The sequence below is a fragment of the Camelus bactrianus genome, chromosome 24 (genome assembly GCF_048773025.1).
Source record: "Camelus bactrianus isolate YW-2024 breed Bactrian camel chromosome 24, ASM4877302v1, whole genome shotgun sequence".
Lineage (NCBI taxonomy): Eukaryota > Metazoa > Chordata > Mammalia > Artiodactyla > Camelidae > Camelus > Camelus bactrianus.
In genome coordinates, this window is record NC_133562.1 from 24,256,597 (window position 1) to 24,265,838 (window position 9,242).

A 9,242-nucleotide genomic window follows, 5' to 3' on the forward strand; every position below is an offset into this window, starting at 1 on the left:
TTGACATGGTAAATCTATTCTTTTGCTAAATTTTCAACTATGCTATGAGAAGGAACCATGGAAAGTTAGAAAAATAGGTTAAAAGTAATGGTGTTTAAATTCAGCACTTTTGAAAAAAAAAGTCTTTAGATGGATCATTTCTTTAGGAATCCAGGTTTGACCTTAGGATATTGGCTGCAACTTTTCCCCCCTCTGTTTCCTATGGCAGCTGCTTACTATTCTAATATTAAGTTTATAACTTGCAGATTCAGAGATCTGAATTTCACAAACAAGTATCCTTTAAAAGGGTTTGGAGATTGATACAAGACTGCCAATGTTTTATTTTTCCAACTCCTTTTTTACTAAAAGTTTTATTTGATCTCAACTTCATGTCATGAAAGGAAGGGTTTTTTTTGTTTGTTTGTTTGTTTTTTCCCCCCACCAAAAACTAAAAGACAACAATGGAAGGACAAAGTGTCATACAGCCATTTAACTTTTGTGACTTCTCTTCAACCATATACGTTCAAAAGTACACGCCTTAAAGAGTGTGGGACAGTCTGTCAGCTGTTTTGGTTCCACTTACTGAGCACGTACTCTGGACTGATGAAGGCATGGAAGGTGTGGATCTTCCCTTCTCCTAGCAGGTCTGGGTGTGCAGCGAATCTTCTGTTCCCCTGAGTCTACAGCCCCATGTCCCTCAGCTATGTGCCATTCAGGTCTTTAAGAGGTTTGTTTTTAAAAACATCATGACACTTAAAGGGAGCCCAATTATTTCATCAGATACACTCAACCATAGGATTAGCAATCTATTCCATGCTGTAGGAAAATTAGGCTGTGATTGGCTTGGACTTCATTTGTGTACATTCATAAGAAATTTTGAAGGATAATTTTGGCTGTATGCAACTTTTCCAATAAGGAATCACTTTACTCCATCTTAACATATTGTTGCACTGTGGTCTCAGAACAAAGGATAACCCTTTACATAGACTATTTTAGCCTATGGATAAATGCGTTTTGTTGCCCTTATTTTTCTTATTTTGTTGTAGATGGGTCAAATTTTCATTAGAGATATTCATCAATTCTCAGACCTGCAACTGAAAATCAGTAATTCAAGGAAGTGGATTAGTTTTCATGAATGAAAACACTTGGGATCTGGATGGAGAGAGTTATTTCCTAACCCAAAGTCACAGATAGTGGAAGTATCATCTCCAGCCTCCCTGGTGTTCTTCAGAAGTAGAGTTGAAAGATCTGATGTGTCAGGGCCGGGCCCAGAGCCAGGCACATAGTGGGGGAAAAACAAATGTTAATTCCTTTCTCCAGCTTTATCATCCTTCCCAACTTTATCCCATTTCTAAATGTCACAGTTGGGATTTTTAGCCCTGGCTAGATCAAGAGATGTCAGATGGTAGAGACAGCTGAGTCTTGAGACAAAGCTGAGGTCTCTTTGAGGTATCACAGTGGAGGACAGGCAAGTTCAATTTCTGGAAGGTGAGTTGAGCTGGTGTCCTGAGGCATAAAGGCAAAAGGCAAAAGGCAAGAAAAGTATAAACGATGGGTGGTTGTTGATATTAGGGAAGAATTGGCTATCAGGAAACTGTAGGCCCTGCCTGAAGGCTGTAGAGAAGAAGCCATGGGCTGAACTGATAAACAAGCTGTGAGAAATGTCAGGTAGCTGGCTGGATAAGAGATGGCCTATTCAGTGTGTCCAGCTTGGACGGCTGGCTAGCCAATGACGGGTAAGATCCTCAGAGGAGGACAACCTAAGACAGGCACAGCCGGCTGGACCACAGATGGCCTACTCAGTGTGTCCAGCGTGGACGGATGGCTAGCCAATGACGGGTAATATCCTCAGAGGAGGACAACCTACGGCAGGCACAGCCGGCTGGACCACAGATGGCCTACTCAGTGTGTCCAGCATGGATGGATGGCTAGCCAATGACAGGTAAGATCCTCAGAGGAGGACAACCTAAGACAGGCACAGCCGGCTGGACGAAAAATGGCCTTCTCAGTGTGTCCAGCATGGACAGCTGGCTAGCCAATGACGGGTAAGATCCTCAGAGGAGGACAACCTAAGACAGGCACAGCCGGCTGGACAAGAGACGGCGTACTCACTGTGTCCAGCATGGACGGCTGGCTAGCCAATGACGGGGAAGATCCTCAGAGGAGGACAACCTAAGACAGGCACAGCCGGCTGGACCAGAGACGGCGTAGTCAATGTGTCCAGTATGGATGGCTGGATAGCCTACGACGGGTAAGCTCCAGGGAAGCTCTGGAGCCCTGAAGTACCTGAAATAACCGTAAGTTCAGGAAAAGAATAAAGATCAATGATAAAATCTCTATCATTTTATTCATTGAATCATGTTGTTTATGTTTACATATAAAATATGCATATCTGTGTGCATATGCATGGCTATATTTTGGGTTGTTATGTAATAAAATTACATATTAACATTTTATTTCTTTAAAACATTGACGCATTGTGGCAAAACGTTAGCATTTAAAAATCTTTCTTTTCAGAAATCAGATCGTATACAAATGCTTGAAGTTTCTTTTTCACCTTTCCTTTATCCCATTCCCTTCTTTGCATCCAAAGAGGTAACCGTTATCCTGAAGTCAGTGTTGTTTTACTTTCCCAGCTGTTTTTTTTTTTCGCCAGCCCCGCGGCCTGGGGAGGGTGGGGCTCCGGCGAAAGGACGAGGGGCGGGTTCCCCTCCCGATCTCAGAGAAGCTCCCAAAAGGGCAGCGGCATGCCCACCTGCCGCCACCTCGGGCGGCCGCGAACCATTCAAATCGCCCGCGCCAAGAGGTACCCGGCGCTCGCGATTGGCTGAGCCGGACCAGCGCCCCTGGGCGGGGCCGGCCCCCTCGCAGCGGCCGCGGGTCCCGCCCCCACGCAGGGGCCGCGGGTCCCGCCCCGCTGGTGCGCATGCGCGCAGTCCCCAGAGGAAAGAGTCTGCGCACACCCCCGCCCGGCCTCCGACTCGCGCCGCGGCTCCCTCCCCTGTCCGCGGAGGTTTGTCGGCTCGGCGAGACAGCAAGAGCTGCGGCCGGCAGGGGGCTGTGCGGACCCAAGGCGGCTGCGGTGGCGCCGGCCTGTGGAAAATGCCACCAGGCGTCGCTTCGGTTCGTTGCTCGTGTGACGGCCGTTCCCCGCCCCCCCATCCCTGAACCCCCTGCGACCGCCGGGGAAGAACCGGCCCGCGCAGTGAGTACCGCACCGAGACGCTTCGGCGGGAACGAGGCCGACGGCCGGCTGTGCCGGTTGCGCCCCTGAGGTGAGTGCGGCCGGCGGCGGCGGCGGCGGCGGCGGCGGCGGCGGTAGGGCGCGGGGCGCGGGAAGGACGGGGGTTGCGGCGGCTGCCACCCCGGGTCCCCGCGGCGGAGGGAGGCCGCGCGGGCCTCTGCGGGGCGGGGAGGGCCGGCGCCGTCAGTGTTTAGTCTCAGCTATTCTGATGTCTAGTTTTGTGCCCTTTGCTATGTCCAATCCTATATGAATTTCTGTTTTTATCTGATCGCATGGGACTAGCCCAGTGGTTCTCCAATTGGCTGGACATTCAAATTGCTTGGAAAACTTTTTAAAAACATAGGGGCCTGCAGTCTTCCCCAGACAAGTTAATTCAGAATTTCTGAAGGTGGGGCTGAGGCATTAGTATTTTCTTAAGCTCCCTGTGTGATTATAATGAGTCCAACAATCACTCCCAACTCTAATAAAACGTTGTGACATTTTATAAAACTTGCCGATTGAGAACCTCAGCATGTGTTTCAAATGAGTTCAGAGGAGAGAGTTTCCAGTGTTAGGTGTTGGTGTTTGTTCTATCAGTTGCATTCACAATGTAGGCTGACAAGGGGAAAAAAAAAAACAAAACAACAACAAGAAAAAAAAATTCAAAGGGAAGGTAGACAGGCCGTGCAAAGGAGAGCTCAATCACAGAAGAGCTGTCTCCAGGAGACCAAAGTCATGCTCTTTAACATTCTAAGTGATTGGTTTGTGCAGTGAACCAAATCTGAGCAGTTCCAATGTTTGAAAATGAAATGACTTACATAGAAATACTAATATACCCTTCAAGGTCATGAAACAGTTCCTTGGCCTTAGGAAACGTGTAACTTCTGTGAGCTCATGTAGGTCAATTTGATGGGCCTCTTATAACCTTAAGATTCATCTTGCTCCTTATCTTTCCTCTGCATTAAAATATGTTAATACCAGCTTTGGAATCAAATCAATTCTTTTCTTTTTAAATCTGCCTTTTTAAAAGTTCCTTTGTATTTGCAGAATTACCAAGGAGTTGTTAAAAATTAGCGTATTTTCTACCTCTGCATGAAATTAAGCAAAGACCGAAGTACGAAAAGGTCATCGAAACAAGAGACTATAAAAGAAACCTGAGAATAGCGGTACACTGCTAATGATAGCCTAAAATTTAATTTAAAGTCAGTCCTGAAACTGTGTAATGGTTAAGGATTGAGTTTCTATCCTCATCCACATGTTTAAAGAATCTTCTGTATTGGCTATCTCTAACCAAATTAGTGGGAATGGGAGAGGGCGGGGAACAGCTCACTAAGAATCTACTCATCTATAGTCCTTTTATCTTTTCATTTAGAAGGGTAAGCTACTGAATGTCATATATATAATGCGGTACATAAAATGTGATAAATGCTGCACCTAACACACAAAGTCTACAATAGACCATAGATCTACAAAGGACTGTGATCTATGGATCAGAACTAGCAGAGTTAACATCAACCCAGTTCCTAGCAAACGTTGCTAACTTATGGCCATAGCTATCATTTCAGGCCCAATACCCCCTTTATAAAAGCAAATATTGTGTAGACCCCCTTCCCTTCCAAACGAGGCACTCTATCTTCAACTATAATTTTTAAGTAAATTTAAATCAATTTAGAATAATGGAATATATGTTATTGTACATTCATAACTATACTATATTCCTATTCCTACACCCCTCTTAATTATAATAAATAAGTTAGGATCAGGGAAAGCAATATGAGAAATTATCCCACACGGGAAGTTCAGGAAAAATGAAAGAGCAAAGGCAGAGATGGACTCTCAGCTACTAGCAGGCCAGTTTTCTCTGTAGACGATCACAGACAAAGGGGGAAAAATACTTAACTGGAGTATGTATAACATGCTAAGATAAATTACAATCTGTCAATGTTGACCAAGAGTGAGGAAGTTTGATATTCCTGTGAATGAGCTATTTATAAACGTACTTATAAACCAATTCAGTGTGTTATGACACGAGTTAAGAGTGCCAATGAAGTGCCCTGGAAACATTTCATCCCAGAGCCAGCCACATGTCCAAAGATGCATTCAGTCTGTGGTGGGAAAGAAAAGTGGGCCGGGGGCTCCAGATGAGGGGAGCCGTGTAGCAACTTGGGGCAAGGACGCAGATGCCAAAGCTGGGCCTGTCCGACAGGGAGCTCAGGAGGGACTCAGCTGCTGCTTTGGGAGGTGGCAGGAGGTGGGGGGAGGGGATAGCCCGACCCTGGCTCCTGAAGCACCCCTCCCCTCCCTTCCTACTTGGGTCCCACACAGCGCCCCTCACTGCATCCTGCCTTGGCCTACCTGTGCCCCACATACACCCCGGTGCTTCCCTCCCCGTTGCCTGACCCCGAGCCTCCCTGCCTGCCTTCGACCATCCCCAGTATCCCCATCCTGCCATGACCTACCTGCACCTGGGGCTCCATCCTGCTTCCCTGTTGGGGACTGCCCTTCTTGGACATGTGCGTCTCCTGGCAAGCTCTGGAGCCCTGAAGTACCGGAAATAACCGTAAGTTCAGGAAAAGAATAAAGCTCAATAATAAAGAAAATCTCTATCATTTTATTCATTGAATAATGTTTTTTATGTTTACATATAAAATATGCATATCTGTATGCATATGCATGACTGTATTTTGGGTTTTTATGTAATATAATTACATATTAACATTTTATTTCTTTAAAACATTGAAACATTGTGGCAAAATGTTAGCATTTAAAAATCGTTCTTCTAAGAAATCAAATCATATACAAATGCTTGAAGTTTCTTTTTCAACTTTCCTTTATCCCATTCCCTTCTTTCTATCCAAAGACATAACTGTTATCCTGAAGTCAGTGTTGTTTTACTTTCCCAGCTTTTTTTTTTTTTTTTTTTTTTTTTTTTGCCAGTCCCGCAGCCTGGGGAGGGTGGGTCTCCGGCGAAAGGATGAGGGGCGGGTTCCCCTCCCGATCTCAGAGAAGCTCTCAAAAGGGCAGCGGGCTGCCCATCTGCCCTCACCTCAGGCGGCCGCGAACCATTCAAATGGCCCGCACCAAGAGGTACCCGGCGCTCGCGATTGGCTGAGCCGAACCAGGGCCCCTGGGCGGGGCCGGTCCCCTCGCAGCGGCCGCGTGTCCCGCCCCCACGGAGCGGCCGCGGGTCCCGCCCCGCTGGTGCGCATGCGCGCAGTCCACAGAGGAAAGAGTCTGCGCACACCCCCGCCCGGCCTCCGACTCGCGCCGCGGCCCCCTCCCCTGTCCGCGGAGGCTTGTGGGCTCGGCGAGACAGCAAGAGCCTCGGCCAGCAGAGGGCTGTGCGGACCCAAGGTGGCTGCGGTGGCGCCGGCCTGTGGAAAATGCCACCAGGCGGCGCTTCGGTTCGTGGCTCAAGTGACGGCCGTTCCCCACGCCCCCCACCCCTGAACCCCCTGCGGCCGCCGGGGAAGAACCGGCCCGCGAAGGGAGTACCGCTCCGAGACGCCTCGGCGGGAACGAGGCCGACGGCCGGCTGTGCCGGTTGCGCCACTGAGGTGAGTGCGGGCGGCGGCGGCGGCGGCGGCGGTGTGAGGGGCGCGGGAAGGACGGGGGTTGCGGCGGCTGCCACCCCGTGTCCCCGCGGCGGAGGGAGGCCGCGCGGGCCTCTGCGGGGCGGGGAGGGCCGGCGCCGTCAGTGTTCAGTCTCAGCTATTCTGATGTCTAGTTTTGTGCCCTTTGCTATGCCTAATCCTATATGAATTTCTGTTTTTATCTGATCGAATGGGACTATCCCAGTGGTTCTCCAATTGGCTGCACATTCAAATTGCTTGGAAAACTTTTTAAAAACATAGGGGCCTGCAGTCTTCCCCAGACAAGTTAATTCAGAATTTCTGAAGGTGGGGCTGAGGCATTAGTATTTTCTTAAGCTCCCTGTGTGATTATAATGAGTCCAACAATCACTCCCAACTCTAAAACGTTCTGACATTTTATAAAACTTGCCGATTGAGAACCTCAGTATGTGTTTCAAATGAGTTTAGAGGAGAGAATTTCCAGTGTTAGGTGTTGGTGTTTGTTCTATCAGTTGCATTCACAATGTAGGCTGACAAGGGTGAAAAAAAAAAAAAAACAAGAAAAAAAAATTAACAGGGAAGGTAGACAGGCCGTGGAAACGAGAGCTCAATCACAGAAGAGCTGTCTCCAGGAGACCAAAGTCATGCTCTTTAACATTCTAAGTGATTGGTTTGTGCAGTGAACCAAATCTGAGCAGTTCCAATGTTTGAAAATGTAATGACTTACATAGAAATACTAATATACCCTTCAAGGTCATGAAACAGTTCCTTGGCCTGAGGAAACATGTAACTTCTGTGAGCTCATGTAGGTCAATTTGATGGGCCTCTTATAACCTTAAGATTCATCTTGATCCTTATATGCATTAAAATATGTTATACCAGCTTTGGAATCAAATCAATTCTTTTCTTTTAAATCTGTCTTTTTGAAACTTCCTTTGTATTTGCAGAATTACCAAGGAGTTGTTAAAAATTACCGTATTTTCTACCTCTGAATGAAATTAAGCAAAGACCGAAGTACGAAAGGTCATCGAAACAAGAGACTATAAAAGAAACCTGAGAATAGCGGTACACTGCTAATGATAGCCTAAAATTTAATTTAAAGTCAGTCCTGAAACTGTGTAATGGTTAAGGATTGAGTTTCTATCCTCATCCACATGTTTAAAGAATCTTCTGTATTGGCTATCTCTAACCAAATTAGTGGGAATGGGAGAGGGCGGGGAACAACTCACTAAGAATCTACTCATCTATAGTCCTTTTATCTTTTCATTTAGAAGGCTAAGCTTCTGAATGTCATATATATAATGCGGTACATAAAATGTGATAAATGCTGCACCTAACACACAAAGTCTACAATAGACCATATATCTACAAAGGACTATGATCTATGGATCAGAACTAGCAGAGTTAACATCAACCCAGTTCCTAGCAAACGTTGCTAACTTATGGCCATAGCTATTATTTCAGACCCAATACCCCCTTTATAAAAGCAAATATTCTGTAGACCCTCTTCCCTTCCAAATGAGGCACTCTATCTTCAACTATAATTTTTAAGTAAATTTAAATCACTTTAGAATAATGGAATATATGTTATTGTACATTCATAACTATACTATATTCCTATTCCTACACCCTGCTTAATTATAATAAGTAAGTTAGGATCAGGGAAAGCAATATGAGAAATTATCCCACACGGGAAGTTCAGGAAAAATGAAAGAGCAAGGCAGAGATGGACTCTCAGCTACTAGCAGGCCAGTTTTCTCTGTAGACGATCACAGACAAAGGGGGAAAAATACTTGACTGGAGTATGTATAACATGCTAAGATAAATTACAATCTGTCAATGTTGACCAAGAGTGAGGAAGTTTGATATTCTTGTGAATGAGCTATTTATAAACGTACTTATAAAACAATTCAGTGTGTTATGACACGAGTTAAGAGTGCCAATGAAGTGCCCTGGAAACATTTCATCCCAGAGCCAGCCACATGTCCAAAGATGCATTCAGTCTGTGGTGGGAAAGAAAAGTGGGCCAGGGGCTCCAGATGAGGGGAGCCGTGTAGCAACTTGGGGCAAGGACGCAGATGCCAAAGCTGGGCCTGTCCGACAGGGAGCTCAGGAGGGACTCAGCTGCTGCTTTGGGAGGTGGCAGGAGGTGGGGGGAGGGGATAGCCCGACCCTGGCTCCTGAAGCACCCCTCCCCTCCCTTCCTACTTGGGTCCCACACAGCGCCCCTCACTGCATCCTGCCTTGGCCTACCTGTGCCCCACATACACCCCGATGCTTCCCTCCCCGTTGCCTGAGCCCGAGCCTCCCTGCCTGCCTTCGACCATCCCCAGTACCCCCATCGTGCTGTGACCTACCTGCACCTGAGGCTCCATCCTGCTTCCCTGCTGGGGACTGGCCTTCTTGGACATGTGCGTCTCCTGGCAAGCTCTGGAGCCCTGAAATACCTGAAATAACCGTAAGTTCAG